Source organism: Epinephelus lanceolatus, chromosome 13 (genome assembly GCF_041903045.1).
Source record: "Epinephelus lanceolatus isolate andai-2023 chromosome 13, ASM4190304v1, whole genome shotgun sequence".
Lineage (NCBI taxonomy): Eukaryota > Metazoa > Chordata > Actinopteri > Perciformes > Serranidae > Epinephelus > Epinephelus lanceolatus.
In genome coordinates, this window is record NC_135746.1 from 3,516,059 (window position 1) to 3,527,409 (window position 11,351).

The 11,351-nt window shown below is 40.9% G+C and overlaps 1 protein-coding gene across 4 annotated transcripts in view; it reads left to right on the forward strand.

Annotated features, from left to right (window-relative positions):
• LOC117270807 (MAM domain-containing glycosylphosphatidylinositol anchor protein 2) overlaps window positions 1–11,351 on the forward strand; it is a 337,292-nt gene that overhangs the window by 276,839 nt on the left and 49,102 nt on the right. The gene's annotated exons all lie outside the window — the stretch shown is intronic.

Genomic DNA, 11,351 nt, shown 5'->3' on the forward strand with positions numbered 1-11,351 from the left:
ATGGTGAAGTGGTGACATTTTTTTGCCCAAAAGGTCAAAGGTCAGTTTCACTGTGGCATCATAATATTCTGCATAAAACACTAACATAAAACGTTATGAGTCAGGAACAGAAGGGGAGACATTTGGTCAAATACTAAATTGGTGACACTAATCTTGGGTTACCACCTTGAAACTTTGCGGCCTATTTTATAGATCTTCTGTTCTGCTGGGGGAAGATGTGTTTGAAGCATCCATGTTTTCACAGATATGGATTTTAACTGTAAGTGCAACTTGACAGATTTATGGAGGTGGACAACCACAAGGCAGTAATTCTAGTTTCCCCATTAAAGGGTTTTTTGGGTTTTTTCCTTGTCCACTGAGAGGCTTCAAGGACAGGGGGATGTCATATGTTGTAAAACCCTCTGAGGCAATTTGTGATTTGTGATATTGGGCTTCATAAATAAAATGTGATTTAATTTAATTTAATGATCTAATCAAGGATAGCCCCAGGGATCAAGGATCAAGTTTTCAGTCTGTTCATTTCACCTCAGTCATTTTTATTGCTGTAAAATGTAGTTAGTGGACTAAAACAGCAATTTACTTTATTATTCTAGGAGGCAAAAGTTTAATATGTATTTGCAACAGCAATAATTTATATGATAAAAAAGTCAATATTTGTCCTCCCTGTATTGATACATTATTACCTTAACTATGCTGTGCCAATTTTTCCCCTCACCCTAACCCTAAACATCAAGGGTGACAATCCCCTCTCGTCCCCTCAAAATCTACGCTTATGCTTTTCTACGTTTGTTTATTAAAGGGAACATTCCTACCCCAGCCTTATGTTAGCAGACAATCAGTGTTTGGGCAAATTAATTTCTTTCCACCTTCTTGCCTTTATATTTCAAGAGGGTGCATTTTGTGACCATTAATTCCTTCCTCCGAGGCATAACAACCAGTCTTCCATTGTCTTTGATGAAAGAGATTCTTTGCCGGAAGGACTTTTTGGTGGGACTTGCTCTACAGTATACTCTCTGTGATCGATTGAGTCTCAGCTTTGAGTATTGATTTGGACTGATAATAAGATTTTTTTTCAAATTGCCTTTTGGTGGGGAAGAGTTGGAGCCAGGAGGAGTCAAAAAAGAAACGTGAGCGAGAGGAAATGAGAGAGAAGAAGAGAGAAATGAGTAGGAGGAGAGGCTGTCTTTGTAAATAAATAAATGCAGCGATACCTCCGGACTGACTGTGAAAGAGTGGTGCAGTAAAGAGAGCTCCGGCACGTGGACGACACAGCTTCGATCTATTTATAGATCCAGCAGAAGCTCCTCTGCCATTCTCTGAGAATTATTATCATTTTCTCTTTTGAATTAATACTTGGAACTGGTAGACCCTACACCTCTGTAATGGATTGCTTTGTGTTATCGTCCAGTGCTCTCGTGAGAGACGGTCTGGCCGAAGGGGAAATGGCTACGAGGCTGTAGCTGAAAGGCATGCACGGGCGAGAATCACAAAACACAAATCAATGCGCCTGTCAAGGATGCAGTGGAAAGATGTGACATCTGGCCTTGTTTTGATACTACAGGCGGCTACTTCCAAACCGTCTCTGCTGTCCACAGGCTTGATTGCTCGTCTCCAACCGCTATAAGAGAACTTTCTCGACCTACATCTCGCAATTTTAGAACTGTTTTCCTCGGTCTCCTCCTCCTCTTTATATCAATCTGTCAACTCGGCGCATGCAACAAGATCAATAGGAGCCATACGTTTTACGTCTAACAATACACGTCACTTTGATTATCCCTCTTTCTTTTAGCTCCTGCGATCGCTTTGATCAATCCTGCTGTTTCTTTTTTCTTTTTTTTAAAGTTGCCTCGAAAACCCCGTGAACTGCTGCCGCAATCAAACGAAATTAAATCAATATGGCACTCTGCCTCTGTGGGGAAAATTTTGAAAATGAAAGGTAATGGGATGTAAACAGAAACCTTAATTGAGCGCAGACGCGGGGATTCTGTGAACATTAATGGGAATCAAAACAAAGGTGCAAAGTCCGTAACCCAATAAGCATGTGTATGACTCAAAAAACGTCTGAAAAGTTAAATGTTTTTCTCAATCAACATCTTAAGTTTGATTTGATTTGCACATTTAATACAATTCCTTTTTTTTGATATGGAAAAAATTGAATTATTTGCCTGCATTTGTTGTTGTTTGCAGTTTGCAGCGGTGTATGCTGAGACTATCATTTAAGGCCTCCATCTGCCTGGAGCCCTGGGACACACACACTCACAGAGACACAACAGCCCCCCTGTTAGATATTTTTTTACCCAATTAAATGTTTTTAAATCCAAGCAAAACCTCCCAAACTGATACACAGCTGCACTCACATATATATAAATACTTTTATTTATGCTCGCAGCATTACACATCCACCTAAACAAAGCAAAAGCAATGCATTGTGGGGATTTGGGAACAATAATGAGGCAAGATACAAACCCGAAGACATTCTCAGAGTAAATTGACAGGGTGCTCCCATTAGGGTCTGGCATCAAATCCATTTGAAATGAAGTATTTATTCTTTGTTTGTACCTACACAGTTGCTTCCTATCACACTAAAGTAAAAAGGACATTTTAATTCTTTTGTAAAATGACAAACCTCAAATAAATGAGAAGTAAAATGCTAACGTGGACCCAAAGGCGCTTGTTTCATCAGAGCTTCAATGAGCATTTCATGTAGCCTCATATTCAGGCTTACAGGTTAAACATTAGGAACCATCTGCAGTTTTATATGATATAATTTAGAATAGATTTAGTCTGCTGCACTTTGAAGGAGAATCTGCTGCAACTAAGAATCCACCCTTCACTGAACATTTACATGAACATAAATCTTAATTAATTCAATAATGTGGCACATAAAGAGGACGTTTGGATGGTGGAGGTAGCATATTAATAGTCTGACAGTGAAAAGTCTCAGGTTATAATGACCACACTGAACACATATATGAATATGATTCCCGTCTTTGTAGTTTCACAGCCAGTTCTGCTGTTATCAGGTAATTAAGTGGCCGTAATCTGTCGTTAAAAGCGTCACAGATATGGGTTAAAAGGGGCCTGCCACACCCACTGTTAGGTTCACAAGGCTATTATTAGGCCATGAAATGCCTGTTTATTGTAAGGTGGGGACCTTCTCATGGCTTTTATAATTATGCTGGGAGCAAAGGAGGAAGTCAAGTGATGTAGTATAAAGTTGCGTAGTAGAAAGTATGCGTCAGGCAGGAGGGAGGGAGGGGTGGTTGATGTTTGTGGCTAGGTCAAACAAGCACAGGGCTTTCACCCAGGAGAGCATGGTTTGAGGCCCAAAAATTATTGTTAACTTATTTCAACCAGAGGCTGTTGTTTTAACAGACGTACCATATCTTTTCCCAAACCTAACCACAAATATTTTGCTCCTAAACCAAACCAAACTGCACCCATTTCACATTATTGGTTACGTGGACTGGGGCGGCTGTGGCTCAGAGGTGGAGCAGGTCATTCACTAATCAGTTGTTTGATCCCCGGCTCCTCCTGTCCACATGTCAAAACATCCTAGGGCAAGATACTGAACCCCAAACTGCTCCTGATGGCTGTTCCATCGGACTGTGAGTGCGTGTGAACAGTTACTGAGTAGCAGGGGGCACCTTGTATGGTAGCCTCAGCCACCAGTGTGTGAATGTGTGAATGCGACATGTAGTGTAAAAGTGCTTAGAGTGGTCAGAAGACTAGAAAGGTGCTATACAAGTGCAGTCCATTTCCTATTTTTGTCAACAGCCATTCAGTGGCCTGATAATGGCCTCTGAACCAAACAGTAGGTTTTGGAGGCCCTTTCTTTGGGCCTTTGCCCACATTTGTCCAAAATTGTCACACATTTAAGAATAAATACAACCTGACATAGGGTCAGTTATGTTTTCACACTGACTGAAACATGTTTGATTTTCTGTGTTTCACATCTGTAAAAATCCTTTAGAGAGCTGTCTGACCAAGAAGCAGTAAAAAAACGTGACGTACCACATACATCCGCAACAAAAGAGAGGAACTTGGCACATGCTATCGTTTCATAACTCAGATAGCTTACTCTCAACAGCTCAGATAGTAATATTCAGGTGGATGATGATGACGAGGAGGAGGACGTAATAGAGGATGAAGACCACACACAGACACAGAGAGTGACAGTGTGGAGACACAGAGGGAGGACAGCTCAGTCCCCGCAGCAGCAGTGCCAAATGTAAGACATGGGGAGAGAGTGGCGACAGCCAGGGAGGCAACTCCAGTGGAGAGAGGCAAGGGAGCAAATGTGTCTTTCCATTTTGTTTTGTTTTCCAAATTTTTGCAACAAGTAAAACAATAAAATGCATCAGACTCAGTGTGCGAGGTTTCTATGTGTAACTTTTTTCTTTTTGGATGACGTATATATATATTAAAAAAAAAGCATCCAAAAACTCAGGGTCGAATTCACAAAGAATGAACTGCGGCCGCTGATAGCACCTTGAATTGCACTTCACTTGCACCCGCAGTTTGCTCCGTCTTAACGTCCTATTCACAAAGGATATTGCGCTAATGATATACCAGCACAAACACGCCCACCAAGTTTGGCAGCTGAGTGCAGTTTGCCCCTGACTTGCCCCTGACTGCAATAAGCCACATGGCAAAGTATAAATGCTGGCTTTGCACCAAGAACACTGTGGCAGAACAATGGCAGACTTTGTCTGGCAAAGTACTGAATACTGTATCCCCTCATGTAGTGATGTCTGCTGGTGAGTCAGTCTAACAGTGTCGGATGGGTTGAGGCTGTGGATTTGACCCAGTTTGACCATTTTATCACTATTCCCTCTCACTTGTAGCTGTTTTTTCGTTATCTTTTGAATTTAATATGAATTATGGAACCGTTTTTGTTCACGTTTGTTTCCCTCGTTTCGTAAAATAAATTATTGAAAGTTGCTTTTGAAGTGCGTGACAGAAGTGCGTTTTGAGAACGACCGCAGACTGTCACCTGTTCAACGCATCAGTATCTTCGGATGCCATTAAAGTAATAATGATTATAATAATAATGTCAAAATATTATTTACAGACTGATTTAACAGACGATCACTGCTGCCACGATCACTGGAAAGTCTGGGCGAGAGGCTTCCACAGAGGAGCGCCCAGTTTGCACCAGCTTTCTAAAGACGTTATTTACTTCACTCAAACTGTGTGTGGCTATTAGCGCTGGTGTTAGTGAATTAGACGTTGTTTATCAATGAGGCTCATTTGCATAGAAAGGGGCAATTTTTCCGCCAAATATATGCATATTACCTCATTTAAATACGTGCAAATAACACCGGAGCACCGAGACACAATCTGCTTGGCAGCACAGTTAGTGGAGCATTTCACCCTCTGCGCGTGCTTTGTGAATTAGACGGTATCTGTTTGCTCCATTTTTACCGGTTTAGCGGCCGTAAAAGCCACGCAATCCTTTTGTGAATTCGGCCCTCAGTGCGCAAAGGCCTTAACCCAAATCTGTGAGGCTAAGAACCACAGATAACAACCATTTAATGGTCTGATAACATCTGAATTGGGTGCAACGTTTCAGCTAATGGAAGTGCAACTTCAGTTCTCTACCTGAACTAATGCTATGCTCCATAAGTGGGCCTTCTCTAGCTTTTGTGATGTCTGTATGATGTGTGATGTTTTAATGATACTTCATGGTCAATGTCACAGAGGTTGGGAAACAGGTTAGTAATCAGTAAATCAGTAAAAAGCAGCATGGAGGCTGGTGAAAGCGTTACGTTGGTTACTTCTTATTTAGACATATATATACATATACATATAACCTCAGTCAGTAATGTTGTGTAAGAATGTTTGATTTAATGAAGTGGGCTATTTTTTTATCTGGAATAAAATATCCTCTAAATATTGCATTTGTAGAATGCTTCGGCCAGTTTCATGTCACTGTGCCTACCTCCCTCTTCTTTGTATCTACACCTCCATTAAACACATAGATTATTTAACTTGGTTAAATGGTCAAAGCTTTTAACATTTTTTTTGTCCTACTCACTCCGTAAAGCTACAGTTGGTAACTTTTATAGTGACACCTTTTTGCGTTTGCTAAAATCTACCACAGCTCACAGAAAACAACCAGTTAGAGCGAAGACGTCTCGAATGCAGCTGTCAATCATGTCAATCCCTGCTCATGAACTGTGGTCAAACTGTCTAATCAGGGAGCGCTGATCAAATATGAATCAAGATTCTGTTACTGCATGGCCTGTTTCTCACCTCAAATGTTTTCAGAAACAGAATTTATTGTACTGTTTAGCTGTAAAATGAGAACATTTGTGACCCGGCCACCATGTTGGAAACCGTCGACAACCAACCGGCCACACTGTGTTCCCTGGTTGAACAGTCTGACCGCAGTTCTCGAGCAGTGATTGACATGATTGACAGCATCTTGAGAGACTGTTTGGTTGTTTTCATTCACATCCGGTAATGCCATTGGAATCACTACGAGGCAACAGAGTAATTAATAAAGTTTTCGCTAGCTAGGACCACACCTCAACAATATGTTGTTAAAATGTTTAATCGTAATTCAGGAGGTGTTAGTTGCTGAGGACTGGTCAATGCATGTAAGGGGATGAAGGTGGAAGAGTGATGTCTTCTGATAGGTTGATGTGGGATGATGTACCAGAGATCGAGCAGAGGAAGATTCAGTATGGGGGTTCTGTCTCGGGCGTTTTTCCACCTGAGCTGATTACATGCCCCCCAGCCGGTACCTAGAGTGAGACATGGGAGAGGTATGCACCAGAGTGAATAAGAAAAGATGAGGGGAGAAGGGACAAGAGGATGAAGGAGAGATGGGGAAGGGAGGGTGGGTTGAGAAATCTGAGGCTAAATCCAAATGTCCACCCTCTGGACTTGCAGACTGAGCCCTTGCGGACTTCAGTTGTACGCTGTGTGAAGTATTTACTGTCATCATGTAAAGAGACTGCGAGCAGCTGATAGACAGCCCTTGAGACTGTTTTACCCGTGGCCGTGGAAACGTTCAACTGTCGCTGCCTTCATATTTATCATATAAGTTGATGAACAGTGCTGAACTCATCTGTTCCTGCAGATAACAAGATATAAATCCCATGTATAGCCTTTTTTGTGACTGAAGAAAAATGAAGGCTATTAATACATCTCTATATAACAGAGTATAAAGGTTTGTAAATAAGGACGGGGCTATAACTCAATAAATTAGGTATTTACTTACATTAAAAGACCTTCTTTTGTTGTTTTTCAACCTTTTTTTTCCAGTCTATTTCAGTGCAGAGCCTGATAGGCCGCAGTAATAAAATGTATTTCAGTCCCTCTACAGTCTATACTTCTACATATCTCTGAATCATGATGAGGTTGAATATTATTTCTGGCCTTATTCAAGTAGCATTTTAATTGGCCTAACTATCAATAACTATTTTACAGTTGAAAAACCCACATCATGTCTGTATTGCAATGAATTGTGGGTTATTAAATCAATGACGTGCTTAAGTCTGCACCCCAAGCGGACTCTCTGCAAGTCTGCAGAAAGTCAACTTGAGGCACCTTGTGGACTGGTTGAATTGTGGATTTGGACATCCCTAAGTACTCCCAGACTTCCAGTTAACGCGCCTGTGAAGTCCACGAGCCTGTAAGTGCGGTTAAGTCTGGACATTTGGATTCAGCCTGAGTCAAACAGAGCAGGGTAGGCTGACCAGGTATAAGTAGACTTGGCATATCTTTGTAAAAGTTACCAACTGCAGCTTCAAAAACATTTAGGAAAGGTGCATTCTAGACACTGGTTCCCATGTACAGAACAGCTCATGATCTACAGACTGATACAGATACACACATATGGATTAGCAGCACTGCTAACATACAGTATAACTTGCAACTGCATATTGCTGCAGATGCAGGAAAGTAGCCCTTCTCTTTGGCATGTGCAAACCCCTCAGCATCAACCCACAGACTACCCACACTGAGGATAGACCGATACATCGGCCGGCCGATATATCGGGCCGATATTTGAGTTTTTTACTTGTATCGGCATCGGCCGATACGCACGTGGGTTCGCGGATTTATTTTTCCCTGGCATGATTTACAGACAGGCATCCACGGGCAGCTCTGTGTTGCCGGAAGACCCTGCAGTGCACATGCAGCGAATCCTACTGTGTACAGTAGTTGTTGTTTTATTTATGCTTCAGCTTAAATATTTGTTTGTTTTATAAAGACATTACTGGAAGATTTAAGAGCACTGAACTCTTTTTTTTATTTGAATGTATAATAATAATAATAATAATAATAATAATAATAATAATAACATTCTACCTGTTCTACCTCAACTTTCCATCTTGTTTTAGTATTTTTTACTGTTCAATAAATGTTTCTTATTTTAAACTTGAGACCTGTAATATTTGTTATCATTGTGTCATTTTTTTGATGTAAATTGAAGGAGCAAAAGCAGTATCAGCCCCAAATATCGGCTCAAGAAAATCAGCAGTCCATAATCGGTCATTGGCTAAGGGTGATGGAAAAAAATCGGTATCGGCATCGGCCCTAAAAAATCCCGCACCACCAAATATGAGCAAAACATGATGATGTATAATTTTTAATCCATCTGTGTGTCTCTAGTCAGAAACAGCATATTGACTATTTTTTTGTTGCCATTTGTATAGACGGGTTGTTTTTACTTTTATTGAAAATATCAAATGGGCTTGAAATGATACATCCTCCCTTTAGAGCGTTCAGACACACACACACACACACACACACACACACATGGATGTAGAGGCCAACACTGTGTAATTTATGGCAATTAAGTGCCATGGCTTTTGTACTTAGTGGAAAGCTAAAATTTTCAAAGGATAGGTAGGGACAAGTGCTCCATCTGCAATTACCAGTGGCAGGAAAAACACTCTATTTACCTGCAAACTAATGGTGGGGAAAACTTGCACCCCATAATTGTGGATCATCCAGGCTCTAAGTAATTACTTAATTGGTATTGTTCTCACACACACACACACACACACACACACACACACTGACTCTGCTCCACTGCTATCACACCTTCATTCACTCTATCTCTGTCTCTCTCTGCTAGTAACACACTTTGTCTTTTCCTTTGACTGAGAAGGGCATGTAAAGTCACTAATTGTGATGCAGAACCTGTAACTTGTCTTTGTGCCGCTCTTCCCCTTAAACTGATTCTCAAGGATAAAATGTACCCTACTTCTCTTCTCTTTGCCCCCCAGCAAATGCAGCAACAAACCCTCGTTTTGTTTCTTTGAATTTTCCGACAGGGCCGTATTGTATCACAAGACATGAAAAGCGCCAGCTAATTTTTTGTGTGATACCTGAGCTTAGTCACCTCAAGACAGGTACGCTTATGTGCTCTGCATTGTGCAAAGACGAGATATAAAATTCCTGTCAGTTCAAGGTCCCCCTGTAAAAGGGGATAGCAAAACATTGTGGAGCATGATTAAAGACAAACTTTTAAAGAATGAGGCAATCATGTACAAAGCACAAAGGTGTTGTCCTTACTGTACGCGCCTGTATAATGCAGACTGAGGCATATCTTTAATAGGAGGAATCAGGATTTTTCTCCTCTCTGCAAATATAGGAATGTTCCTGCTGCTTGTTCATAGCAGCATTTGAATTCAGAGGCCTGCAGCTGCTTTGAAAGTAAATGTAGCTAATGAGCAGCTATCTGTCAACAGCTTACAGACAAAAAATATCTTGTTGTGTAGCATGTTATGTTGGCGGATGGTACAAACGCCTATAGACAGGGTTAATTGGCAGATGAGTGAGAACATCCTACACTGATGGTGAGGGAATATGTGTTGCATGTGGTCATGTATGCAAAATGTTCCCAGGAGCAAAGTCTTCAGAAAATAGTCTTTTGTACTCTGAATGCTCTCCGTATGTGGTGGTACTACAAAATCCATAGTGCCAAATATTGATTAAAGCTGCTTTTAAATTGTGGTGGTTTAATTTTTCTATTACTGTGCAAAGGTTCCTAAAGGAGTGGGTATTAAATCTCTGGTGGGCACGAGTTCCCCTAACTCTACACAGACAGTCTCTGAGATACTCATAAATGTTATGTACCTCACTGTGTTCAAGTTTTACAACTTTATTCTTCAAGGGTGACCGCTCTTGCTGTTGGAAGTACTGTTTGCCAACGTGTTCCCTCGGGTCCAACCCCAACACTGTCTAACTTGTGCTGAAAGATCTGTAATTAACTTGAGGCGCTTCCCGGACCTTCGAACCATGAACAGAGTAACTAATCAAAGCAACTTAAAACAAAGGAATTAGCCGAGAGTCTTCCTTTGTTAATTAAATCAGCTTTTCTAGCCAAAAACCAGTTGTCTCTAATAGAAGGTTTGGCAGATTAAAAGAGACTGTCCAGGACAATACTTGTCCAACTTAATTTAATCCAAATAAAGAAGACAACTGTTGCTGCCTACAAGTTAATTATAAATTTTACTGAGTTCCTCACTTAATATTATCTTTAGAGTGTTCTCATTCTTATGAAAAAACCCACGAGCCATTCACATATAAGAAAACAGTAGGGGGCCAAAAACACTTCCCTGTGGGACTCCACATGTTATTGGTTGAATTAGAGCAGTGGTTCCCAACTGGTGCGTCGCAGTCCAAAAGTGGGTCGTGGGTCCTCTCTGAATGGACCACAAGTGACCCACGAATGTGTCAAGTTTGTAAAAAACCACACTTTATTTTGAAGTACAGTGAACATCTGGCGCAGAGTTGTTTTTAAGTGGCGTTTCCTGCTGTAGAGTGAGCAAAAAACAGAGACACCAAACTAGCTAGAATGACTTGGCCAACACAAGTGTGACACTGAACATTTTAAAATGTGTGTATCTTGAACTAATGACTAAGGAGAAATCTGGACCTGGAACCACTAAGGTTAGAGGTTAGAGGTTATAGACACAGTCAGTATTAACAGGGACGCCCTCAAAATGTCACATCTTTTTACACCAAGGGGGGGAAAGAAGGAATTCATTGCCATGCTGAAAAGTTGCTGTGTGGCTGTCTGCACGTCAAATCAAATCAAAAATCGAGAATTAAAGGATCCTTTTCAACTTGGACCCTTTTTCACATGTTTTTGTGTCTAACTGACTATTTGGATCAACACGTTTTGAATTTGGTCAGGTATTAGTGGCACATGAGCAGGTTTTTGCCACTGCCAGGCTCAAATTGTTGTTATAATTGTCTGACAACATTGTGAAAAGGATCAGGACAGAGATAGACCTTTTTGTTTGAGAGTAAGATCCTTTTTGTTCAGCCAGAAACCGCTCCAAAATTCAAACCTGCCAGACTCCATCTAATTAAACAGTAATTTT